Source organism: Anser cygnoides, chromosome 5, assembly GCF_040182565.1.
Source record: "Anser cygnoides isolate HZ-2024a breed goose chromosome 5, Taihu_goose_T2T_genome, whole genome shotgun sequence".
Classification (NCBI taxonomy): Eukaryota; Metazoa; Chordata; class Aves; order Anseriformes; family Anatidae; genus Anser; species Anser cygnoides.
This window is the reverse complement of record NC_089877.1, coordinates 21,962,727-21,987,342: the sequence shown is the minus strand read 5'-3', so window position 1 is coordinate 21,987,342 and position 24,616 is coordinate 21,962,727. Positions and strand designations below refer to the sequence as shown.

The 24,616-nt window shown below is 39.1% G+C and overlaps 1 protein-coding gene across 7 annotated transcripts in view; it reads left to right on the top strand.

Moving 5' to 3' along the window:
* AKAP6 (A-kinase anchoring protein 6) overlaps positions 1–24,616 on the top strand; it is a 283,028-nt gene that overhangs the window by 9,965 nt on the left and 248,447 nt on the right. The window contains exon 1 of one of the 7 annotated variants that reach the window (XM_066998062.1): positions 15,507–15,525. The exons of the other annotated variants lie outside the window; for them this stretch is intronic. The gene's annotated coding sequence lies outside the window, so the exon portion shown is untranslated. Of the gene's footprint in view, positions 1–15,506; positions 15,526–24,616 lie in introns of those variants that run through there. 7 annotated transcript variants of the gene reach the window in all.

Here is a 24,616-nt window from a genome sequence, read left to right as displayed (position 1 = left end):
TGGAATGGAGCTCCTGTATTTTAATCAGACAGTCTGCTCTGCATCTCGTGCTATTTTCAGTGTGGTCTGGGTACATTAATTGCTTTTTTGTTTAATTTTCCTCCCGTACTGAAAAACACAAAGCAAATGCTTGTAAGTGAACATTAGAATGATGTTGCTTTATTTATCAGTGAGGTGTTCTACAATGTGAAAGCAGTGGTCTGCTGTGCTCTCATCAGGCAAACTCGGAAGGTATGAGTTAGTAAGAGGGAGGGCGGGACAGCTGATGGCACAATCACAGGTGTGGAGTGAGCTGGTGAGTAATGCATTGAGCTCCCAGCTTTAGGGAACATCACGGAGTCCTTAATAAGGGGTGAGCATGAGACATGCTGGGGTGACATATTATGCCATTATTGATATCGGTGGATTTTATATTACCACAAAACTTGACGTTTTTACCTTGTGGTAAACATTGAGGAAAACTTTTGACAGTATTCGTGAATAGATGATCTGCCATGAAGCCTCTGGGGTAGGTTGCCCCCTCCTTTTCCATAATGAAGAAAATTGTTGTTTTCCAAACATATATATTATATAAATATATAGTGTTTTATATTTTATAATATTTTATTTTATTATTATGTATATTATATAAATATATATTATATATATATAAAGTCCCTGTTACTCTTCCACTCCCTTCTCTCACAGTATTGTTTGCCCTGGGAAACACCTGCTAATAATGGAGCTGCAATGATATTATTAGTTTCTTGGTGAACATCTCAGCTGCTTCTGACTCCAGCTGAATGCCTTGATTAGAGGATGCCTCATTTTCATATGGGCCCAAGTATTTCACTGAGGTCTGTGTGGGAGGCTATGGAAGAGTGCGGAGTGATGAAGAGGGTCTTGCTATGAAGAGCCAACCTGATTGCCTGAGTCAGAGTATGATTGAACCCAGAAACAGTTCAGATGTAATACAGTTTCAGTTCCTGTTGAGGTATATTCATAATTGCAACAGTTCTGTGTGAGACTGCATTCAGCAGTAGGAAAGCTGTGTTGTTTTCAGTTTTGTTCCACGACTGGATTTATTGAATCATCCTTACTGAAGGTAAAACATTTTGAAAATGCAAGTATTCCTCCCCTGAATAGCTGAATTTGGACACTTGATGTGGTAAGCAGTTCTTTGCATATGCAGTTTCATACTGACAAGTGGCTGGAGATGGGCGTATACTCATGAACTGAAGGGATGTAACCCTTTAATCTTTGCTAAAGGATTTTATCATAGCATCAATAAAATGGTTCCTGCATAGGTTAGCACTGAATGTAGAGAGAAGCATTAGCTTGATTCCTCCCAAAACAGCTGTGGGAGCTGGTGGCAAAACCCAGCTCCAGCAATGGAAGTTGGTACACTTTTAACACTTCGTGGATTTGTTTTTACCAGCATACAGCGATGGAAAGTCTCTTGAGCAGGGATCAGAGCATGTCCTCAGTGGAGGGAAGCCTTCTTTCTTCTTTAAAGATGAGTTGAGGGAACCCTGTGCTCTAGTCTTTACCTTCTGTATGTGATGTAGCAGTAGAACAGCGGTGGGTCTGTGTCATCACAGTAGGTCTGGAATGGGGCTGTGCCCAGAAACTCATCCCTGGCAAGTCAAAGCAAATGAGTCCTCTCTATTGGAAGTGTTCAGGCATTGATTAGGACTGGTGGCCTTCCCAAATGCCAGTGAAATATTTCCTTAAGTTATTTTAGTAATTCAAAAGAAAAATAAATCCTTTGCCGTGTCCTAGTTCTGTAAAAATTACTGCTGTGTCATGGAAGAAAAACAGCATTTTGGGCTTGACTTGTTTTGGTGATGGGGTTGTGTGTGATTTTTTTTTTTGAATGATTTTTTTCCTCTCTAGTAGCTTCTGGGGGAGGTTCAGCTGGTCAGAATGGAAAGAAAAAAATATAAGATGCTATATATGTATTCGGAAATATATTTTTATTTTGCTTTTCAAGTATGGCCTATGCTATGTAGTGAAGTAAGTGTATGTAGACTGAGACATTGCACTCATGTTACTGGGATAAAGCTAAATGATAAATTAGTTTCAAGATGATCCTTTAGCCATCTTTGCATTCATGTGTGTCTGAATATTAATATTTTGGTGGATGAGCGGGGAGAAAAGTGCTTTCTGCTTGGCCCTTTTGCTGGAGGGAGCCACGCATTAAGGCAGATTCTAGCAGCAGAAAATAAAAATTGTGTATGCTGCCCCTATATTAAAGGCTCCCTGTCTGTTGAGCGGGCTCCTATGTTGTTACTCCTTTCTCTTATGTAAAAGGCATGTGGGGCATTTTCTTCCCCATGTTCAGTTTTATATCTAATGTTTTCTATTGACTTCAAAATAAAAGCACCTAACTGCCCTTCACTTCTGTCACATGAGGTGTAAAAACACTTAAATCCATTAACTGGCTTGGTATGGCCATAGTGGTTTTAACTACGTCAGTGGTGTTATGCTAGTGATATGTATAGTATATAGGAAGGGTCCTCTCCAAAATTTTTGAGTACCAAAATGTGCGTTCCTGAAGCAAAATTTTCTTAATTCCTGAAATGTCTCCAGCAAAGCTTTGCTTCGTGAGGAAAAGGGAAGGGGGTGGTGGAGAAAGATAAAACTACCAACCCATAGATAGCTTTTCCCTTCCTGTTCCACGGCTGAAGCACGCGTTTCTAATACCTACAGTCAGGTACTCTGAATCCCAGCAAGGCTGACTCAGCTTTGCATCCCTCCAAGGTCAAAAAAATCGGTTCTGTGCAGTTTACAATGTCTGGCACTTCCAGGCGAGACATTTAAAGCCAGAAATCCTCTCTGCTCTGTGTGAACTCTCAATTCTCAACGGCACGAGTCAGATATGGGCTTGTCTTGGCCAGCTTGGCTAAAATGCCATCTTCTCCTGCTGTTTGTCCAGTATTCAGTCCTTGTGCCAGTCAACAAGGAACTCTCTTGTCTGGCAGTGAATGTCTCTAAAGCTCCTAGAAAATAAGATGTTTTTAAAATGTAAGTGAAATGCTCTCCAGCCTGTGGGGTAATAATTGTGTCCTATGGAAAGCAGTGCCTTCAAAGCCAAGGGTGGAGGACGAATCCTATGGATTGTAATGACACCATCCTTCCTTTGTCAGCTCTGTGGCTTTTAGAACTGTTAAGAGCAGCCAGGGCAGGTAGTCGGCTCTCCAGATAACTGTTTTGGGGTGAGGCACTACAAAACGCAGTGTGAGGGGAACCACAGGACCCCCTGTGTGGCAGCTGGACTTGGGTGAAGCTGAGCACAGACCCAGAAACGCTGGTGCACTGATGGTGCTGCAAGTCAACTTTTTTACACACAGCAAGCATACTAAGCATATAGCCGAAATAGCTACCACTTAAAAATGTGCTCCGTCTCTTTGGCAAAGAGATCTTTCACCTGAGAGTGAATTCTAGGAGGAAATAGCTCCATGAAATAGATTTCTCAGCCCCCATGGTACAGTGTCCTGGGGGAGCTGGCACACTTAAAAAAGACAGCCTTTGTTAGCCTTAGGTTGTACTAAAAGAGGGCCTGGCTTTCAGGTGAGGAAGTGCTCAACTGCAACGACTAGTTCTGTTTTCAGTCTAACTGTAAATCTATTACGATTGTAATGATTGTCTTGTAAACGGGATATTGTCATAGTTTCAGGATTAAGATGAAGACATGAATTAGCTTCACGAACTGTCAGAGAATTATATTAATTGCATTCTAGCTTGGTGTATGGATAAAATAAAGGAGGCATGTATCTGGATAGAAAGCAAGTTGTTTGTTTTCCTCTTTGCTGTGACTTTTTGGTATGGTTCATCCATCCCCGCCTACTCTTTTTTTTTTTTTTTGCTGTGTCATTTTCATAGCATTTTCTCATCGGGTTAGAAACTTCTATCCAAGTCATTTCTTCAGTATTAAAATTCACTCCACCTCCATAACTCCTCCTTGTACATTACATTAGACTTGCATTTCTCATTTTCAGCTTCCGCTCAATTCTATTGCCTATTGACTTGATCTGTATCTTACTTGCTATTTCAGCTTTCTGTTCCTGAATGTTAATCCTGAAATTGCTCTTATACCCAGCTGTCTTTTTTTTAATATTCCCTCAGGGGGAAAAAAATGCATTTCCTCTGGACTGTCACTGTATAACTTTTCATAAACTACTTTTTAGAGAGAGCTTATGGGACTTTGGGTGTATTACTATGTTTTAAAATAACAAAACAATTCAGATAGCTGCACCAAAATTTGAATAGGACCTTTATAGTGCTAGGGGCTATGCATACATATTATATATATAGAAGAAATTGTGATCCCTTTCCTGAGTAGATTGCATTAATTTTTAGTTTAAACGGAGAGAATGTGTTTTTGTGATTTTTACAGATGAGGAATTTGTACTCTCGGGGATATGTAACTTCCCCGAGTTTCTTGGAAAACCTTTGCTAGACCTGGGAGAAGCAGCTATTTTTCTTATTTCTAGTGCAGCTCTTCAAACAGAAGAATCTTTTATCTCTGTCTTTGCACTTTCTTGTTTGTGTTTCTGATTTCTGTGGGTTGACTTTTTTTTCTTTTTGCTTGTTTTTGCTTTTCCAGTTAAATGTCCTGGATAAGACTAGCCCACATTGGAGATGCAGAAAAGCTCAAGGGACTTGAGACAATAATTGCTACCTGATCTAAATTAGGATGCATCTTAACATGGTTAGCTTGGGGACGTTCTAGTCTTTCAAAAGCAGAGAACCTGCTTGCTAGTCACTTTAGGCAAACAGCTTACTGTTTCAAAACAAGTAAATAATAAAAACTTACCCCTTTGTTCCTGGAAGCCGGAGCTTCCTATGCTTAGTTAGCAACAGAGAAGAAAAAGTTCTGCACACTGCTTATTTAAAATAAACGTAGAGCACTTGTTTTACAAGTTGTAAAATAGTGTTTCCTTTGTCCAACTAGATAAGTGCTTGTCCTCTGTTTGACAGGTTGCTGTGGTAGACTACTGCCAAGGGAGTAAGTAAAAATATTTCAACAAAATAGATATTAAAGTCTAAGACAGCCAAATACCTGCTTAGTGAAATGTTAGGTTCGTTAGGTAGGAAGTTGGAACGTAAGGAGAAATGTTTGGTTTGCATTGCAAAGTGCAATGTTAGGTGCTTGTAACTGAGCCCCCTTAAAAAGAAGGCTGAACAGGCAACTTGTATCGTTTGTCCTTTCAATAAACAATTACAGATTTCTGACAGGTATTTGTTAAGGACTGATAGAATTTGTACTGAATACAAACCCAAAACAAAGCCAGGTATTGCCTGAGAGCTGGGTAAGATGGTTTTTAATTTGATATTGCAAGATGAGCCTTCAGGAAACTCAAAATACTAGTTAGCAGTGACAAAAGTAGAGAGACTTTTTTCAACACTTTGTTTTCATCATGGAGAGCTGCACTTCAAAGCTGGGTGCTACTGACAGAATGTTTTCAAACGAGGATATCCTTCAAAGCTGTTTAATGTGGCTACTCTAGGCTGCTTACAATTTTTAAATGTGTTAGATCGTGTTTAGAAACAGCTATTCCTGCTGAGGAGGCCAATTCCCTGGCCAGGGCACTTCTGTACCAAGAAGTATGTATCCTTCTTGCACTCCAATCTGCACTGCTGGTCTCCCAAACCATAAATCTTATGAGAACGATAAATTGGATTTTGATTGCCACACACAAACAAACCTACAACGAACTGATAGCTTCAGGTAGAAACGGTTGCTATCTGTCAGATTTCAGCATGTCTAGGGGGTGTTGCTGAGGCAGTGACACAGCAGATAAGAAAGTTGCCATTTTAAGGGTTAGTTGTTAAAATATGCAGGGTATTATATTTTATAGGTTCTTAATGTGCCATCTAGTCTTGTTCCTTCTCAAAACTTTGTCTTAGTATTTTACTAGGTCATTAACAATAACACCCCAGTTTAGTTTTTGCTGACCTCATGCGTTGATAACCTGGAAAACAAATTAGGGGACTTTCAGTTTTCTTGCATCTGGAGAAGGGGAGTCCAAATATGCTCTGTGCATGACGTAGGAACAGAGGTATATCAGCAGCAGTGATGACTGTTCTAGAAGGAAACAATTTTAACCCTACAAGTGCTTGGCACCTGTTTGTGACGTAATAGGTTTTTTTTTTTTAGGTAACCCTTTAAATTAACTGAGAGGCTTGTTTCTGGTTTTCTGTGAATTACGCAGATCGCTTTGTAATTGTTTGTTTTACTCAGTTTCATCGTATTTTGAATTAGATTGGGTCTCCAGTTTAACTTGTTGGTCTCATATATGTGATCCTTTATTGTAACTTGTAAAGTCACTTTGATCAAATGGGATAAATCCCCCTTAAATTCCTATTGTTCCCTCTTACATTTAAAGGGGCGATATGGAGAAAGGAGAAAGATGTTAGCAAGTTGAATCTCTACGTAGTGAGTTACGTTGAACTCTAGTACTAGATTAATGTTGGGGTGAGCTAAAGATCTCAGATGCTCTCCCTTCTGTACTTTTAATGAAAATGTACTGAAACTGGTATGAGGACTTGCTTGATTTGAATTTTAATGTAAGGTGGCATACAATAACAGCTGGTTGGAGAAGCGGTGTTAACGAGAAATGCAGGCTTGAGCAGCAAGCATCCTGTGGTACTGGAAGCAGACCTGGAGTCTCTTTCTGGCTCTGATAGTGAATGTGCCCCTTGCAAATTGTTTCTGAACCCGTGCCTCCTGTTCTTCACCTGCTGAATGGACGTAGTGATACTGATCGCCTTTGTAAAGCACTCTGCAAATGCTGGATGACACTACACACATGTGCATATTTAATTTGACCGTATACATGTAGTGAGGCAAGACAGCAGCAGATGCCAGCCAGAATGGCCCAAGGGAACGTTGGCAAAGAGCAGGCAGATGTGGGTGCTGAAAGTAAAATGTGAAAATCTAAAGGAAGGAATCTAGCTTTTGGGATTTTTATCCTGGGATAAAGGATTGCACAGGAGAAGACTTACCAAAAGTCAGTCTGCTGATTTTGGCAACACAAAAATTACTTTTTGTAAGTAGTGTTTGTCGAACAGTTGACCCCGCTTAATGAAAATATAAGCCTAATTCCACAATTAAGTTTGAAAAAACTAGGCATGTATCTCCACTGTCTGAGTTTAAGTGATTTCTATATTAACAGAGAGGTAGCAGCACCTTCTCTGAAAATCTCGAGGCCATACACGCATATTTTTTTGCTACAAAAGTAAATTAGTTCTTTTTGGGGAAGAAGGGAGATCCACCAGGCTCTTCCATGCTCTTGAAGGGCTTCTTTCCGTAATTAGAGCTTGAGAAGAATTATTGCATAAAAAGCTGTCTTCTCAGTTCTCAGCCATTGCTGACTCATTAAAATGCCTATCGCTGATCTGCATGAAGCCCTTTTTGTCTAGGTTATTTTTGGTCACAGAACAAACAACCCAAAACAGCTTATGACTGATGGATGTGCATTAACCTGAGTTGTACAATGCACGGGGCTACCATCTGTTCCAAATTAGGCTGACCAGTGTTCTGGAGACAGCTCTCTTTCCAGTCTAATAAATATGTATTTATTTACAGAAACCAGATTAGCTGTAACCATCAAGTGAGCTAAGGATGTTAAGTTTCAATTCGTGTGCCAATAGGTCAAGGAAGAGCAACATGACAAGAAAGGCATTTCAAGAGTGGTAAAAAGTAATAGTAGACCCCATGGTTGACCTGTATTGTTTATAATTCATTCTGTTTAGTCTTCCTTGGCCTGTGTACTGGCATGCAGCTTTGATTCACGTATTCATCTTTTTTAAAAAAAAAAAAAATAAATCTAAGGGTGTGTGTAATATATAAATAAAGCAAGGTAATATAGTCTCAGCACCTAAAATTAGTATTAGAGAAGTGTTTAACAGCGCTTTTTTCTTAAGCTTTGTTTGAATGGCTTTTAAATCGAACTGTGTTTCTCAGTGTTCTCGTTGGGTGCTAATTGTTGCTGCAGTGTGAAAGTTTTTTTTGTAGCATTTTTGCAAACCAATGTCTTATGGTTATAACTAATCCCTAACAAGTTCAGACTCTGGGCAGTCAAACTAATCAAGTGTGTAAAGATGAATTACAATTCTGAGAAACGTTCTTTGATTTGTCTGGTGTTTTCATTGTTATGGGAGAACCACAGTGAAGGTAGAGTTGTTCACAACCTCAGCAAACCCTGAGTCTGTGAAGGGGTATTTCCCACTCCACACCCAATCTGCGAGCTTCTGAAAGTGAAACTTGATAGCATTTGGAACCAGGAAATATGCAGGTATGGGGAGGGCTCTGATTTTTATTTTTTTTAACAATGTTTTCTTAGACTGGAGAAAGCCTCAGGGATTATAATTAGCCTGTCTTGGGCTGATTAGCATTTGGTACTTGAAGATTGCTGGATCAGCAAAATAGCATATCCTGACAGCCTAGTGGAAGGAAGTCCAAGATTCCCCTCCTCCCTGCAGGGAGCCAGGACAAGAATCATTTTGGTAGATTAGACCCTTTTATGAGAAGTAATGATCTATGCCTAGAATCCTTAAAGGTGGTTATCTCCTGAGCCAGGATGCACAGTGCTTTTTCCCCAGCCTTTCAAAGCGTTTTACTGAAAGTGAGGGAAAATATGACCTGTGCTACAAGACTCTATTAAAGCCTTCCTCTTCTTATTTGTGGTTCGTAACTACTAGCTGCATGATAACCAAAGCTTAGCCTTTTTATTAAAGCCAAAAGTGAACATCTTTGTCTACAATTTAAATTTCACACAGAAATGTACTGATGATTAAAAGGCCAAATGAAAATGGATTTTCTGCTATTGTTTAGTTCTGTGTTCAGACAAATTGTAAACAAGCACTTAGTTTTAAATACATGTGTTTTACGTATAATTTAGTAAATGAGTTTATATTTGCTAAAATGGAAATGCAACAGTGCTCAACAAAGCCTAGTGAATGAATGGGTAAATGGAATGCTTGTCATAGAAATGGTTCAAATTTCCTTCCAAAAAGTGTTTCAAGAAATCCTGAAATATCTTCACATGGAATTTGTACTTAAAAATACTTAGTAATACACTGTTCCTATGTTATTGTTTATGTCAGTGAAACCTCTGTGAATCGTTGCACTACTTGTAATCAGGTCACTCCCAAGTTGGTTAAACTTCAGCAACAGTTTGCTGCAGTTTGTCTGCAGCATTTTAAGTCTCTTCCAAGATGTATCTTTCAAATACCACAGATCAAACTTAGATTCAAAGAGGTTGAAATAGGCACTGCTTCAATAACGAACTTTGGTTCAGTGACTCTTTAGAGGATATGTAAAAATGTAGATGTAGCTCAATTTATCATCAATTTGATATAAATCTTCATGTTTCATAGAATCATAGTATGGTTTGGGTTGAAAGGGACCGTAAAGACCCTCTGCTTCCATTCCCCCTGCCATGGGCAGGGACACCTCCCACCAGACCAGGTTGCCCAAAGCCCCATCCACCCTGACCTTGAACAACCCCAGAGATGGGGCCTCGCCACCCCCTGAGTAAATAATTTCTTCCTAATATCTAACCTAAACTTACCCTTTTTCAGTTTAAAACCATTACTCCTTGTCCTATCACTATGCTCCCTGACAAAGAGCCCCCCCCCCCCCCCCCCCCCCCCCGGCTTTTTTGTAGACCCCTTTAGGCACTGGAAGGCCGCTATAAGGCTCTGGGGAGGCCTTCCCTTCTCCAGGCTGAACAACCCCAACTCCCTCAACCTCTTTTGATAGGAGAAGTGCTCCAGCTCTCTGATCATCCTCGAGGCTCTCCTCTGGCCTTGTTCTAGTATGCCACTGAAACTTGCCTCAGGTGTTTAGTTCTTGGTGCAGATCTAACTCTGTTCCTGATGACTTCTCGCGTTTCACTTAAAATGGAAAGATAAGCCTGCGGGTCTTGTGCAAGGCTTATTGGAGTCATTAATGAGTGTCAGGCCCGGAATCTGCTCATGTTGTGGGGATGGTAATCTTTTTGTTTTATTTTCCCTTAGGAAAGTGTCATGTGGTAAAGTGAATGAGCGGAAGCAGAATCCTTGGAAGGGGAAAAACGTTTTGAAATGCATGTGCCTCATGTGAGGTTCAAAGGTTTGAGAAAGGGCTGGGTTGCCATAAAGATCTGGGAATAAACTTGCTCCTCTGTTTTCTGCCAAAAAAACAGAAATGCTCTTGGTATTATCTGTGAAGTCCAGGTTGCTGCTGTAGTGTTCTGGAGTGCTAGAGTATTTCTTATGTGCTAGAAAACTGGTTAAGAACTGAGCACCGGTAATATTACACAGCTGGGTTTTAAATTGATTTTTCAAGAAGTCAACCTAAATTCTTTGCCAAAATTTTATGAAATTTGAAATATTTTATCCTGGCTGAATTTTTGAAACATTTTGAAACAACGTTTTCAGGAATGTGCAAAGAGCTTTAGAGATGGATGACTTTATTTTCTGGAAAGCCAAGTAAGATTTCTGTGGTTTGAAAGTGAGATTCAAAAATTCATTTTTTTTTTTTTTTTTTTTCATGGAAGGGATAGTCTGCTTGATATTGTTTTGCTCTTATTTGAAATGTGAAAGATTTCTAATACCAAATACCAGAATTTTCTTGTACAGGAAGCCAAGTTTCACATCAGTTGCTAGTGAGTTCTTTTGAGTTAAAGCTTGATTACAAACCTAAAATGTGAATTTACAGGAATTATTTATGATAGCTTCTGAGAACAAAGTCTTATTTAATGACAAAGCGGGACAACAGTGACAAAATAAGTGGGTGGTAAAAGCACTAGTCCTAAGCTGCACAGTTCCATCTGCTAAGGTAGTTCAACCCAACTTTGGATGCGCCTAGCAGTAGGTCCAGCAGATGTTGGCTACTTTTGTAGACCCTAAGAGCAAATAAGCTGAACACAGTATTTGTGATCTGTTTTGGTACTGGTTTTATATTACTATGGTTATTGGTGTTGTTATTCTGAACACTGTTGGAAAGAGAGACTTGGCAGATTAAGTCATGCAAGGATGCACACAGAAGTCCCAAGTATCTCCTCCCTGCTCCCAAACACACAGTGTGTGTGTCTGAGCGCAGGCCTGCAAAGGAGCAACCCACACTGTCAGGTGTGTGAGAGGATATTCACGGTCTGTGATGTGAGCTCCTGTGTGATCTTTAACAACAGCCCTATTAGGTAGCTGCTCTATCAGTTATTGACGGGTCAGATATTTTATTTTTATTACTTTTTTTAAATAAGGTTGTCTCCAAAAATTTGTTGCAAACATGAATACCCTGACAGCAAAGGAACTTGTGCTCTTTCAGAGACGCAGGGAATTTTAGCTTTGAGTCCATCTGATTTGTCATGTGTTTCCAATAGTCTGTGAGAAAGTTGCATTGTGTATACAAAGAAATAGGACCCAAAGGAACGTGTGACCTTTCCTATGAGTACAGAAGCCAGTTTCTTGAAGAAGGGACTTGTGACATCCTTCCTAGCTGTGACAGTGGATGGTAGCTTCCAAGTCCCTCTGTTAATGCAGGAGCCAGGGGATGAAATGTCTCCTCTGACACGAGTTCTTTCCTGGCTCTGCCTTGAAGAGAAGTCTGCCGTGTAACGTTGCTTGTTCTAGTGGTTACCAAAAAGATTTCTCTTCAGTGATTCTTGCTGAACACAGGAGTTGGTGCCTTCTGGGTGCTTGGACGGGCAGGGCAGGGGGCTTGAGGCAAACCCTGTGCTGGGGCACATGGGCATCCTGCTGCCCAACACAACACAGAGGGGTGGCTGGGGGCAACCCAGCTGGTGAGGGTTATGAAGAGAAGGGAAAAGGAAGAAAGTTTGGTAAGAGAGAGCTCAAGTAAAAGAGAGGGGAATTGGGTTGCTGCCGGCCGAAGGGGCTTGCTGTGGGCTGTAAGAGGCCGAGGGAGAATGAGTTAACAGCTGATACAACCAGGCCACAAGTTAACTGCTGCTCAAAGACTCCACAGGCTCCGACTTCCATTCGGCTCCTGTCAAAATAACGTGAAATTGCAAATTCCTCTGTGGCCATCTAATGGGTATGATGCACTATTTCCAGTCGTATTGGGAATAAACCTAAGAAGTTAAAGTACAATATGCAACAAAATATATCTAATGGCATTATCCAGTATGGTTACAGCATGCAGAAAATGAATCAGCAGCGATTTAAGAACATAATAATAAATTTTACTTCAGCTAAGTAAGCTCATTTTTTAAATCCTTGGAGACTCTGCAGGATGTTTTAATGGGTCTTTTGTGATGTGGATATTTCCTCAGTTTAAAAACTGGACTAAGTAGGTTCATTTTGCATAACTTAGAAAGGAGCCTTCATACGGTAATGATTTTAGGTCACTGCTAAACTACACCAGATGTGGATGAATGGTTTAAGAGTGAAATGCTGCATATCCTATTACAAAGCTTTTTAGGCCTATATATATAAGCTTGCAATTAATACTAAGTCTTTAATACATAGTTATATATCAAAAAAAAAAAAAACAAAAAACAACTGTGCTTCCACCACAGTTCCCATTGATTTGAGGGATCCTTTGAAGCTAGTCATTGAGAAAATAAATTGTTGGAGTCATCTGTAATTAGGAGTAAGTTAATCAGCATATCACTGCCACCCAGAAAGATATTGTACTCTCCCTTTGTGCTATACAGATTTACAGAGAACCATACTGCAACTGTAAGTGAAACCTATTTGCTGGGTGGAAAGAAGGAAATGGTGTGATGTAGAAAGCTGCTAAATAAGGAATGTTCTCTCTGAAATACCCTCGGTAGCCTTTAAGATCTGAACAGCTCTTAGCTAAAAGGATGACGTTATTAACTTTTTCAAAATCTCTGGAAGTCAACTTTCCATTGTCTGAAATAACAAAAAACAACAGAAGGTAATTTAGCAACTTTTCATCTTGTCAATATTTGATAAAATTTAAAGGTAGATGTGATGTTTAAAATGATTAGGGTCACAAACTCAAGTAATGCCACAAATGAGGATGCGTTTGGTACCTTGTCCTCTGTTCTTCACTTCTTTTAGACCTGTTTCGCAGTCAAAAATACTACACGAACTCTGACAATGATGGATCCTCCACTGAATTTTATGGGGGTGTTCAGTCAATTAACTAATGAATATTTAATGGTGGAGAAAATACATGCAATAAATTTTGCCTATATTTCAGTGCTTTGCTATAGATGAATAAACCGAAATATAAGTAGATAAATATGGAAACAGATAAAACAATTAAATTCCATGTATCTACTGAACCTTTATCTTTGATTAATTGTTATCAGTGATTCTGTACATATCATGAAACAATAGATTTGTACTGTAGTTATTCCAGCATCAGTATTCAGAGAAAAATCTTTCTTAAAGACCTGCACTGTGATTTTTAAAATGAACTGAAAAAATGTTTTTTCTGGCTTTGCAAGAACCAAAATATTAAATGTAAAGAATAGACTGTTTGGATCTGCAAAACCACAAACTACTAATACAAATTGTTGTGTTATTTTCTGAAAATAATAGCAACTTCCTTCTGGCATGGAGCTCAATTTAATCAATGCTGACTTTGCATCCTTTATTAGGAACTTGTTTTCCTGGACTATTAGATCACTGTACTGAGTGATGATCTACTTAATAAACCCAAATATAGTAATATGCTTAATAAACCCAAACATAATAAAAGTAGCTTTTAAACAGCCATTGAAGATATAAATTAAAATTCTGTCATAGAAGACGTGTGTGTGAAATTGAGATTCAAATTTTGTTTTTTTTTTTATATCTGGAGTGTACAGGTTAGGCATACATTTCTCAGCAAATTTTGTATGCAAATAGGCAAGTGCTTTTCTCTGGGGAATAATCCATTTTCTTCAATAGCTTGAAACTTACTCTTGTTGGTGAGATATCAGAGAGGATGTATATTGACCTAGTACCATAAGTCACTAATAAAACTATCCAAAGACCTATCCATAGTTAGACCTAGTTTTTTTTCAATGCATTTGTGTGCCAGAATTTAAAGATCCTTATTCCTTCAGAGGTAAAAATAATTGCTTGGAACAAGACTGAAAAAAACTGTTTCCCATTAATTAAACTTTCTTATGACAAAGTTTATTGCAATTTGTTCATTAACAGGTATGTACCACAGCTAAATCATCTCAGCACATTTTATATAATTTCGTTTTTTCCTTTCAGAAATACGAGATGGAAGTGATTATCGTATTTTTTTCTTATGATATCAATGGAAAATTATATTTCCGTTGAATTTCCTGCCTTGAAATCATTCTGAAGATTTTTTAAAAACAATATTTACTTTCACATATATATGAAATCACTAGGAATGATTGTGCTATAAAGCATCACAATAGTTGGTCAAAGTGATAAATATTCAACTATTTTTGACCATTTTCTTTATTTTGCTGTAGAGATTTTCCTTGTTTCAAAATTTTCCCATCTTTCAGAAACAGATTCTGAAAGATATTTTGGAGGGCTCACAAAAAAGCTTAATCTACTTTATTCAGAGAAATGTAGGTACAGAGCTAATACCACATTTTGGCATTTTTGATCAGTCTTGTTCCCTAGTACACTGGTTTACAGTTAAAAGTTTATTTATAAATGTTAAAGAGCAACGGAGAGTGATTTGCAGTTTGTCTTATTTTCTGACTTCTGAGAGAAATTTCTGGTCAGCGATGAAGAGACTAAAAATTCTGACAATTCAGGGGTCAATAGATGATATGTTAAGATACGTTAAGTGACATGAAAGTAGCAAAAACTGTATAACACTGGCCATGTATCTACAACCCCTTTCACTCAAATTTTCTAATCTTTTAGAAAAAATATCTCCCTCATTCAGAACCATCTATGTTTCTATGAGTAAAAGCTTTCAGAATAAAACATTTCCAGACTATAAAAATCAGTAGTAATAGTAAAATTGAACGAGTGGTCATGTTGGTAGCCATTCCAGTCTCTTTCACTGATAGCTTTTTAATTCTGTCATTGCATTTTTATTTTGCAAACTTAAGTGACAAATTGAAGTGCAGCTAAAAATTAATAGCTTTGAAGTCTGCAACTTTAATGTATACAAAAAGATGCTGGTCTTTTCAAGCTATTTGGTATCAAAATAATCAGTCTTCTCAAAAGGGGAAAAAAATCCTATGGATGATATGTGGATTAGCCTAAATATTTGTTTGGGCCTCAAAACAATCAGAGATGTGAATTTCTGGGAAGTTTTGTCCTACTTTGCTCTCTATTTACGTTTTTCTGCTTTTGGAAATTCTGAAGTACTATGGGAGCTCATTCATGTGGCATTTCTGACCTATCTCATATGAAAAATAAAATACTAGAAGATACTTTCACTTCTCGTGTCTGCTATCTATTGGTTCTGTGAGATTTGCTACCATCATAAATTTCTTACATCAATGAAACCCCTTACCTTAGGAAATACTGTGGTGGCTACTGAGTGTAAGAGGGATTCTTTCTAATTTTATGCTTTCTTGAGATTTAGGTGAGACAGTGGCATTCACCAAACTTCAATTCTGCTAAAATGTAAGTAGCAGGTGTAACTTCTGAATGATTGGAACTTATCTTGCAGCTGCCTGCTTTATTTTTGTTTTCACCACCATCACCTTTCATTCAGAGTACCCTTGGTTTAATTCCATGAAGTAAGAAGTGATGGCTCCTGCTCAGTGAATGAGTTGGGACTGGCACAAAATGCATTACAGTCTGGAATTAGAACCACTGATAATTGAGCTAGCAATCTAAATCTATACAAGTCACTTACCTCTTGATGACTTCCATTACTGTCAATAGAATTAATGCAGGTTTCAGTGCATTGTTTTTTATGGAGGTCTTAAAGAGCTAATTCCTTTAGGAATGTTGGAGAACTGGATCAGTAGGGAGGGTCCTTTAATAGCTTGCTCCTAAATTATACAAATCTTCAGCTTCTTGCAAAACTGACATTCTGAAAGCTCCAAGTAGGGCAATATTCAAGCTGTGGCTGGTTAGAGCTTGGATAACGTGGCTTGGGCTAAAATATTTGTTGTATGTTTGTGCATATTTTTAAAAGATGCACATCTGTGAGTATCAGGGTGTAAATAAGTAAAGTTAGAATAATGCTCCATGGTTCCTAAAACCTGGAATGCATATTTGTAAGAGTCCCAGGACAAGTCTGGCACTGGCATTTTTATAATGAAATGCAATATAGAAACCCTGAAATAACATTAAGTGGACTTAATAGGTTTGCACTATATCATATGGTGAGCTCAGGCCGCTAAAGCAGTAATGCTGTGTTAGCGGAGTACTCTACTTAAGGCAATAAATTAATCTATCAATGGGACTTATTACTAGGGGAATATGGCTACTTTTGGAGTAATCAAACTCACGAGCTTGAGGATGTGCAGCATGGGCGATTGGAGTGTCCACCTCATACATAACCAGATGTGGTGGTGCCTGCAAGAAACTAAAGTAATGACAAAAAACAATCTTGAAAACAGTGACTAATTGCTTTAAGTGAAAATTCACTGTATAAGAATTTACACTGTGTTCTATTGGAAAAGAGGAATTTTCAGTTGCAGAGGACAAGGTTATCATAGCACAAGCTGATAGAAAACTTATATGAAACCCCAGTGAATGCACCTATGCATACATATATATACACATAACATGGAAAGTTCTGGTGTACTAAAAATTTTTCCTTATTTAAAAATCTTTGCTCGATGAATCAGTTCATTCTGCTTTGAGATCATCTCTTCCCCCCTTCTCATAGAGGGGTGACAATGCTTCGCTTCACCACCTGCAGTTTGGTCACTGGCAGATGGGAAATGGGGCAAACTCTCTCAGAAGCCATATGTTTGCTCCTGGTGGGGAGCCGAAGGAAGAAAGGATTGATTTTAATCCTTATTACTGCCAGAGCAGCAGTGTGGAAGGCCATGGATTTCTCTTAGGACCTTGAAAATTAATTGTAATTAAGGTAGAAAGTGAATTGGAGGTGTGATACAATAGCATAACCCTGTCCTATTTCACCATGGTGGGTACTTTCTGCTGCTGCCTGTTTGCTGCCAAGCAGGTGCTTCAGCATTTCCCTGGGTTGCTGTTTCCTCAGCTGTTGTCAGCATTGCCTTTTCTCCTCTCCCTCTCCTTACTGCGATAAAGGGCAAGGTGGTTTGCTACATCCTCCTGCAGTACCCGCTCAGCTGCAGCCCAGCCCTGGCTGCTGTGCTGCTCCAGGAGCTGGTTGGACTTGTTGGCTGTTCTCTTTGTAGCTCCTGCAGCAGCTTGCCTCTAGCCATTTTTCTTTTCTCAAAGCACTCTTGTTCCTGTTGCCGACACGCTTGGTCCTGTAGGCACATCTTGTTTGGGCTGGAGCGGGGTTTTGTGAAAAGCAATGTAACAGAACTTTCTTATTCTGTCTGGAAGGGGAGGAGAAATTCTGCCCTGTGATTTTACTGTGCTCCAGCAAAGAGGAAATGCTGGCTCTTTATTTACCTGAGATGTAGGCTTGGACTCTTTGCTCAGAAACTGCTGGAACCAGTTTGACCACAGAACAGGATAAGAGATGATAAATGGAAATCACGAATGGCTATGCTGGCAGCAGGGCATGGACCCTGCAGTAGCTAGAAACCATCCTGGTGGTAACTGAGGCAGCAGTTGCACTGTGTGACCAAAATGTCACTTTCTGTGAGTTCCAGACCGGAAAAGGATAGAGGCTTTTCAGGAGTCTCCTTTGAAGTGTTCCGTATTGTCTGGTGACTTATACAGAGATTAATCCATAGGAAGTTCTGTGAGTTTAACAAAAAGCACTAGGAACCAGAGACGAATGGTTCTGTCACATCCTTTCAACATGCGATGGTGTTGTAGGCCTGCAGTACTTGAAAAGTTACTGATCACTGTTTGCGTATATGATTACTCTGAAAAGTTCCTGATTTGAATAGTGGCATAGGTGATAGTGGCCTTAATACTTAGGGTCTTTCTGAAAATTCGTCAGTGCTGGTGTTGATTTTAGAAAGCACGTGTACTGAATGCGCAAGCATGTATACCTGTATTTGTACCTTCTGCTTTGCTTGTGCTACTTTTTGCATGTGGTTCTCCCTAACAGCAGCAGTTTCTGCACCTAATGCCTTTCCAGCTTCAATTCTGTCTTGAACGTCTGAAAGTTGAGAGTGGAAAGCCATAATTCTCCAGGCTCTAATTTCATCAACAAAATGAGGTTATAATAAAAGCAGGATTTGCTTTCCATTATTATTTAACTAGTAACGTACCTAACTGTTTCTTAACTTGCTGCAGTAATTAATGCCTTCTGATTTTTCTCCCTGTTACTGTATTCCTCAAATATTCTCAGCCATGGCTCTGTCAGCACAGTGGGTATGGGCGCCAGCCCCAGATACCTCTCCTAACTTGTTACTGGAGCGTGGTGAAGTACTAACTTCAGTAAGAAAGGTTTGTGTTGAACAGAAGGTATGTTTGGATAACAGCAGTATAAAAGCCAAAATTAACTCTCACTGAAAACTGTTTTTAAAAGGGAATGTGTTCTTTATCTCAAGCTTTATTTATTTAATTCTTCCTATTTCCCTCTACTGTAGCTGTGTTCGTATTAGCATTTAGCATTTACAGGAACATTGGCGTAGAGCAGCCGCTAGCATTTTAATCAGTGATATCTATGTGCTATTTACACTAGTGCAGCAAAAGTGGTGAAAATGCTGACAGCATATGCATGTTTCTGGTCATGTTCAATAGCTACGTGTGCAGAGATGGTGATCCCAGAATGCTTTTTCTATGCTTAAACTATGCTGGAAACCTATTATGTTCAAATTGCAGGCTGGATACCACCCAGAGCAGTGGTCTCTGACTCATCAAAAGAGTCAAGTGCTAAGAAACCGCTGAAGATGGTGGTGTGTGCAGGCTTGGATTTGTAGCTAAAGCTATGATGCAGAACAGAGAACCAGGTATATATGAATATTCTGATGAGATTGGAAGACAAAAAATCACCACTAAGACTAGGAAATGAGATCCAGGTAGTTCTCAACTCTACCAGGAGAAGTACTGGCAGCATTGTAATCCCAGGAGCGTGGTGCGTGTTTGTCACTGCAATTTTAGCTAGGAATGGGGTATGACTGGGAACAAGGTCCAGGTAGGAACAAAGTTCAGTGTGTTTCTCTTGCATCTTTAAAGACAAGCTTGAACTAGTTCTGCAAGTGGAGCAAATCAGTGTGCCTCTATTAACCTAATTGTTTCTGAGGATCAACCTCAAAGGGGGTTATGTTTTTTTTTGAGCTTACTCCTTTTCTTCCACTCTGAAGTCTCCCTCACTCTCTTGTATGTTTAGTTTGTAGTTTTGCAAAAAAATAGATAAAAAGCCTAGTCATTTAACTCATCCAGTGGCTATCTGGTGATTGTGCGGAGTAGGAATAGCCAGGTCGCAGCAACATACTTAAGATGTTGAAAATATTGCAGATATGTAAGTTGTGCCCATTCAAACAAAAATACAATCTATAAGAAAAATTAAGATGTTGACCTGTACAAGACCTGTTTACTTGTGCCTGGATGGTCACATGAAGATATAAAAGCATTTATATATATGTATGAAGGCAGACTTTTCTGGTTATCTGTGTGAAGTGGTGTATAAAACCTTGATGAAAGTTCATCATTTTGACATGAAGTTTTCCAGATGGATAAATGCCTCAGACTAAACTTTCTCTGGATTTTTTTTTTCGGGGGGGGCGGGGGGAGGAAACAGCCTTTTTGAAAAAATGAAATCCTTGTGAAAGAAAATACAGATTTTTTTCTAGTGCTAATAATAATAGATAATTTCTTTTAAATGTTTTAGCATCTTTAAAAATACTTGAAAACAATACTTAAGCGTGAAAAAGTAAGAACGTGATATTGCAGGAGGCTTATTATGCCATGGGTGTGTTTTTGCTTCCATAATTGGTCAGGCAGTATGGTCTTGTCGGTGAAATTTAAGAGTTAGTAACAGTTTGCCATGCATTGCTCCTTGAAATTCCCAAGGCTAATTCTTGCGCTCAGCACTGAAATGAGAGCAGGAATGTAGTTTCTTATGTTTTGATGATCCCTTTGCAGTTGTGAAAATAACAAAGAGGAAAAAGCGTCTCACAAAAAGCACAAGATTTCTTGTATCACAAAACAGCATTCTAACCTCAGACTGCGTGCTTCTTGATGGAACATTCAATTCCCTAAGAATTTCTTTTTTATGCAAGTATTTAGGCCCAAAATTATTGGTTTATTTTTGTTGAAGTAAAAACCCTTTTATCATTACAGGTCGTATAACTTCCCCCAAACCACCCTCCATAGAAAATACAGCTGAAATAGTTCCTATGGTTTATTTCATTCTCTACCTCCAACCAATTTCCAAAATTCAGATCCATTAAACATTAGACAAGCATGATATGTGCAGATATCCTGTAACTCTTCTGTAGACTTAGCACCAATATCAGTGTTGCAAAAAAGCTGCTTATATAATTAAATATCTTCTTCCCTTTTCAGAAGGCAGACCTTCCAAAGGCTTTCTTGCTTTCAGAAATAAGTGATTAATTAGAAAATCAATGAGAATAGCAATTGTCATAAATAGTACTTAATAGAATTAAACTAATACTGTTTTTTTGTCTGTGATTTTAGATTTGATGAGAAAAGGAAACTCTGTGCTGAAGATTTGATACAAATACTTGGTTATTATTCTAATAGCTGAATTTCATGCCCTACTGCCATAAACATTTTGTGCTTTTCCATAAACTTGTTTGGTTAGAGTTCATAAGTAAGGACAAGGATATACCATCAGGTTAGAGCTGTTTGTCAGCTGGGCTGTTATCATCCTTTTTGCACATGCCCTTACAGACTGTTCTATTTGTGGAGCAGGCTGAGTTGCTTTATTTCACAAACAACAGGTGAAGCGCACATGTATGTATGGGCAAGTTTGTGACATATCACCTTCATTTTTTTTGTAAGAAAACAAAAAGGTCTTTTTTTTGGTGGAGTTTTCCTATGAAAATCTGAATGCATTTTTCTTCTGCCTGCCTTTTCCTGCCTTTCAAATTCTGTTGAAATATTAGGTATTGAAACAAACTTGAAATGCTCCAGTGAAGTTTGGTTAAACACATTCAGAGAAGTGGTCCTGCTTTTAAGAATTACGCTGTGCCTAAGAGAACCCATGGTGAGGATCTCTTCCCTTCTTTGTAATGCTGAAGTTGGCAGAGAATTTCTTTGCCTACCACCTGTTATTTATCTAATTGGTATTACAATGTAGTGTTCTAGTTCCAGTACCCTTACGGAAGTCTTTTACCGCCGCCCCCCCCCCCATATCAATTCATTAGTTAATCTTGATTGTTTGGTAACTGCTCATAAAATGAACTATCCTTATCGCCTTGAATTCAAGTTGTGTGTATGCAGGTTTCTTGTCCTGAATTTCATTTTGATGCAGATAATTTATATGCAAGCAGCTTATAGTTGTAAAGATAAGGTGCAGTTTCATCAGAGAATGACCTATTTGTGTATGAAGCCAAATGTTGCCAGTTTGAGGATTTGTTTTTTTTTTTCTTCACTGGTGTGTTGCCTATGTGCTATGGTAGCCCACAATTTCTTGCCTGATAGGAGTATGTTTCAAAGAAAGCAAGCTAAGGCTTTTAAGAGGTTCAGTTGTGTTTGTGTGAGCAAAATTTACCGGCTATGTGAAGTCTGCTATGTTTTCTCCTTAAAGCTTTACTGCAAACATAGACCAGTGTGATGCTGGTTTTGTGTATATTGGAAAGCACTTACGAAAAGTTTTGTCAAAGCTATGTTAGTCAGTCTTCTGTTAATCTAAACAAACAGATTTGTCTTTGTATTTGTACTTGGAAAAAAAAATTGGCATCTCTTAACCTGTTTTATATATACAAACACAAAGTTAATGCTTGCAAACTGTTTGCATATATGATTCTCTTCTTCTCTTCCTATCTTTGCAATATGCCCCATTGCTCCTACCACTTGCATAATATATCTGTTACTCAGAAGCAAGATCCCTGGCAGGGTGTGCTCCGTTCTGGCACACTGTGGCCTCACGCTCAGCTGGTGTTTCCATTAATTTAGAAAAAGCATCCCTATTTCAGAGAGCATTCTGAAACCCAGGAATAGGAGGAACACAAACTCCTACCTGGCCATCACAGCTGGCTAACAAGACTGAGGACCAACACCATGTGTTATTACTTCGGGGACTTGCAGGGTTGCTCTCTCCATCCCAATGTCCAGCTGTTTCCACCCTGCTCGCTGCAGACCTTTGCCTGTGGGCAGCCTGTCCCTGAGGTACGGTGGGGCATGGCAGAGCAGTTTAAGCTGCCCTTCTGTGCAGTTGTGGTCTCTTTTCCTTCTCCCTCTGAAGTTCTATCTCTCCCAAACAGTGACTCCTGTGGTTCTTCGTCTGCAGCTGGAGGCAGCTGACAGCTGGGTTTTTAGCCTTATCAGAAGGGAGCTTTCTGAGCAATGCCTGGCCCTGCTTCCAAGTTGCCTGCTAGCACTATTTCCTGTACAGATTTTTCCCCGACAAATGACTGTCACCTTTGCTCTGGCCCATGCAGGGTATCTTGCATATACTGTCAAAGGACAGCTGTTTGCTTTGCATCAGGGTTTTCTTACGTGCTTTGCTTTATTGAAGCTGAAACTGCAGGACAGTCCACAGAAGTAGCGAGCCAGGCAGTTGTTGCAGTTTCTTCTTTTTAGAGTTAAAGCAGCTACGTTATTTTGCCTAGAGCCTCCTAAAAACTTCACTGCTTGAGAAATCGGCCTAAGCTTTTAAAATTACTTATTTTTCCCTTGTTTGTGTTTGTGGCCACCATGATTCTATTCAGAAAGAAAGAATTGTTCCTTCCACTGAAGAGCATCTGCACCGCACACTACTCACCTCTGTTTAGCCTTTTGGCTATTGCATTTTTACTGGTGTTTTTAAAAGGTTAAAAAAAGCATACAACAAAATAATAAACAAAAAAACACCACCACCACAGAAAACACACACCAAAAAAAGAAAATACTAGCAGACTGCCTACACCCCTGGATACTCCTCTTATAAACAAAAAGCCAGTGATTTTAAAACAAAATAATCCCCATCAGATATGTGTTGTTATGATACTTCTACAGGATAAACGAATAGTTGAACAAGAAACACTAATTAAGTGAAAGAAGCAGAGATTACAAAGCAGATGCTTTTTACAGGTGGCGAGAACAGGCTAAAGAAGGCAGTGCTTCAGCTCAGAGGCATGCTAATGCTTGTGGAGAGGCATGCACAGTTCGGGTAGATATGACCGTGGTTGAGGGTAGCAGTAGGAGGGTTTTCAGAAGCCAAAATATATGTACTTTTTTGAACAGGGCAGTAGCAAAACGTACAAAATTTTACAGCATTATTTTCTTTGTGTCATACTGAAGTGTCTTTGCTTAGATTTTTTCTTAACTTTTATTAGTCGTAATGCTACAGTGTGCTTCTGGGTATGGAAAGAGTTGTGGAGACTGACAGAGGCAGGATGATGGGAAATGTGAAGTTGCTGGACCACCTGATAATATACAGGGAGAGAAGTAAATGAGTATTAAAAACTTTGAATAGCTGTGAAATTTCTAATGTTTATCTTGACCTACACTTCTTCTAGAGCAGCAAAGCAGGAGAATGGGAGAGTATAAGAGAACAGGACAATATTGCTCAAGGTTGCTAAGTAACTTCAAAAGCCTTCCTGCCCTCTAGAATTGATAATCTCAAATTCCAGGGGCACAGAGGCTTAAAATATATTTGATGGAGTCCAGCATGTTGAGCAAGGAGCTGCTTAAACAAAACTTCCAAAACAAAAACTGTGACAAAATTAAAGCTGTAATTTAAACGTGACCTCAAACTCCTTCCTTTAGCTCAGACGTAGATGTCTCCTCAGAGAGTCATGACTTTGCATTGAACTATTATTTTTTCTGTCATGGAATAAGAGGTGATCACTTCTTCACACCATGTGCAGATAATCACACTGGATGACTGGTTGGAATCAGTTTCCCAGGAAAATGTTCTAAGTATGAAGCTGTAAGAAGTGAGCTAAAAGATTTCATGATGCCATCTCTATTGTTTTTTTTTTTTTCTTTAATATAAATTGAACCTTGGGAACGAAATATAAGTCAGTCTCCTGTGGGTTCTTTAAACTTTAGGTTGAAGAGTTGTTCCTGTGCTTCATATTGCTCAGTGTGTATTCGGTTATTACAGCCAGATGGAACAGCTCGAGAGAAGGAGCTCAGATTGCAAGCTAGTCACCAGAGGATAAGCTATCTAGTGGGAGATCTGCCTTCATGCTCCTTCCCCACTATGGACATTTAAATCTCAGTTCCCAAGAAAGCAACTTCTATCACCTTTTGTAAATTCAAGCTTTGATTAAAATAGTCCTCATTCAGCCTCTGAAATTTTGGACCACATACATCTCCTGGCGCAGGTGCTATATGGAGGACCCTGGAGAATCTCTGCATCCTGTTGGGGTCTGAGACAACTGCTCAGCAGCTGAGCACTGTACAGAGTTAGGTGACTGTATATGTGCTCAGGAACTGGAATGTAGCTATCTCAGAGACTTTACCAGATGCTAAGGATTTCAGACTCCTCTAGAGCTGGGTTAGTTTGATGCAAATTAGCAGCTAGGTGTTG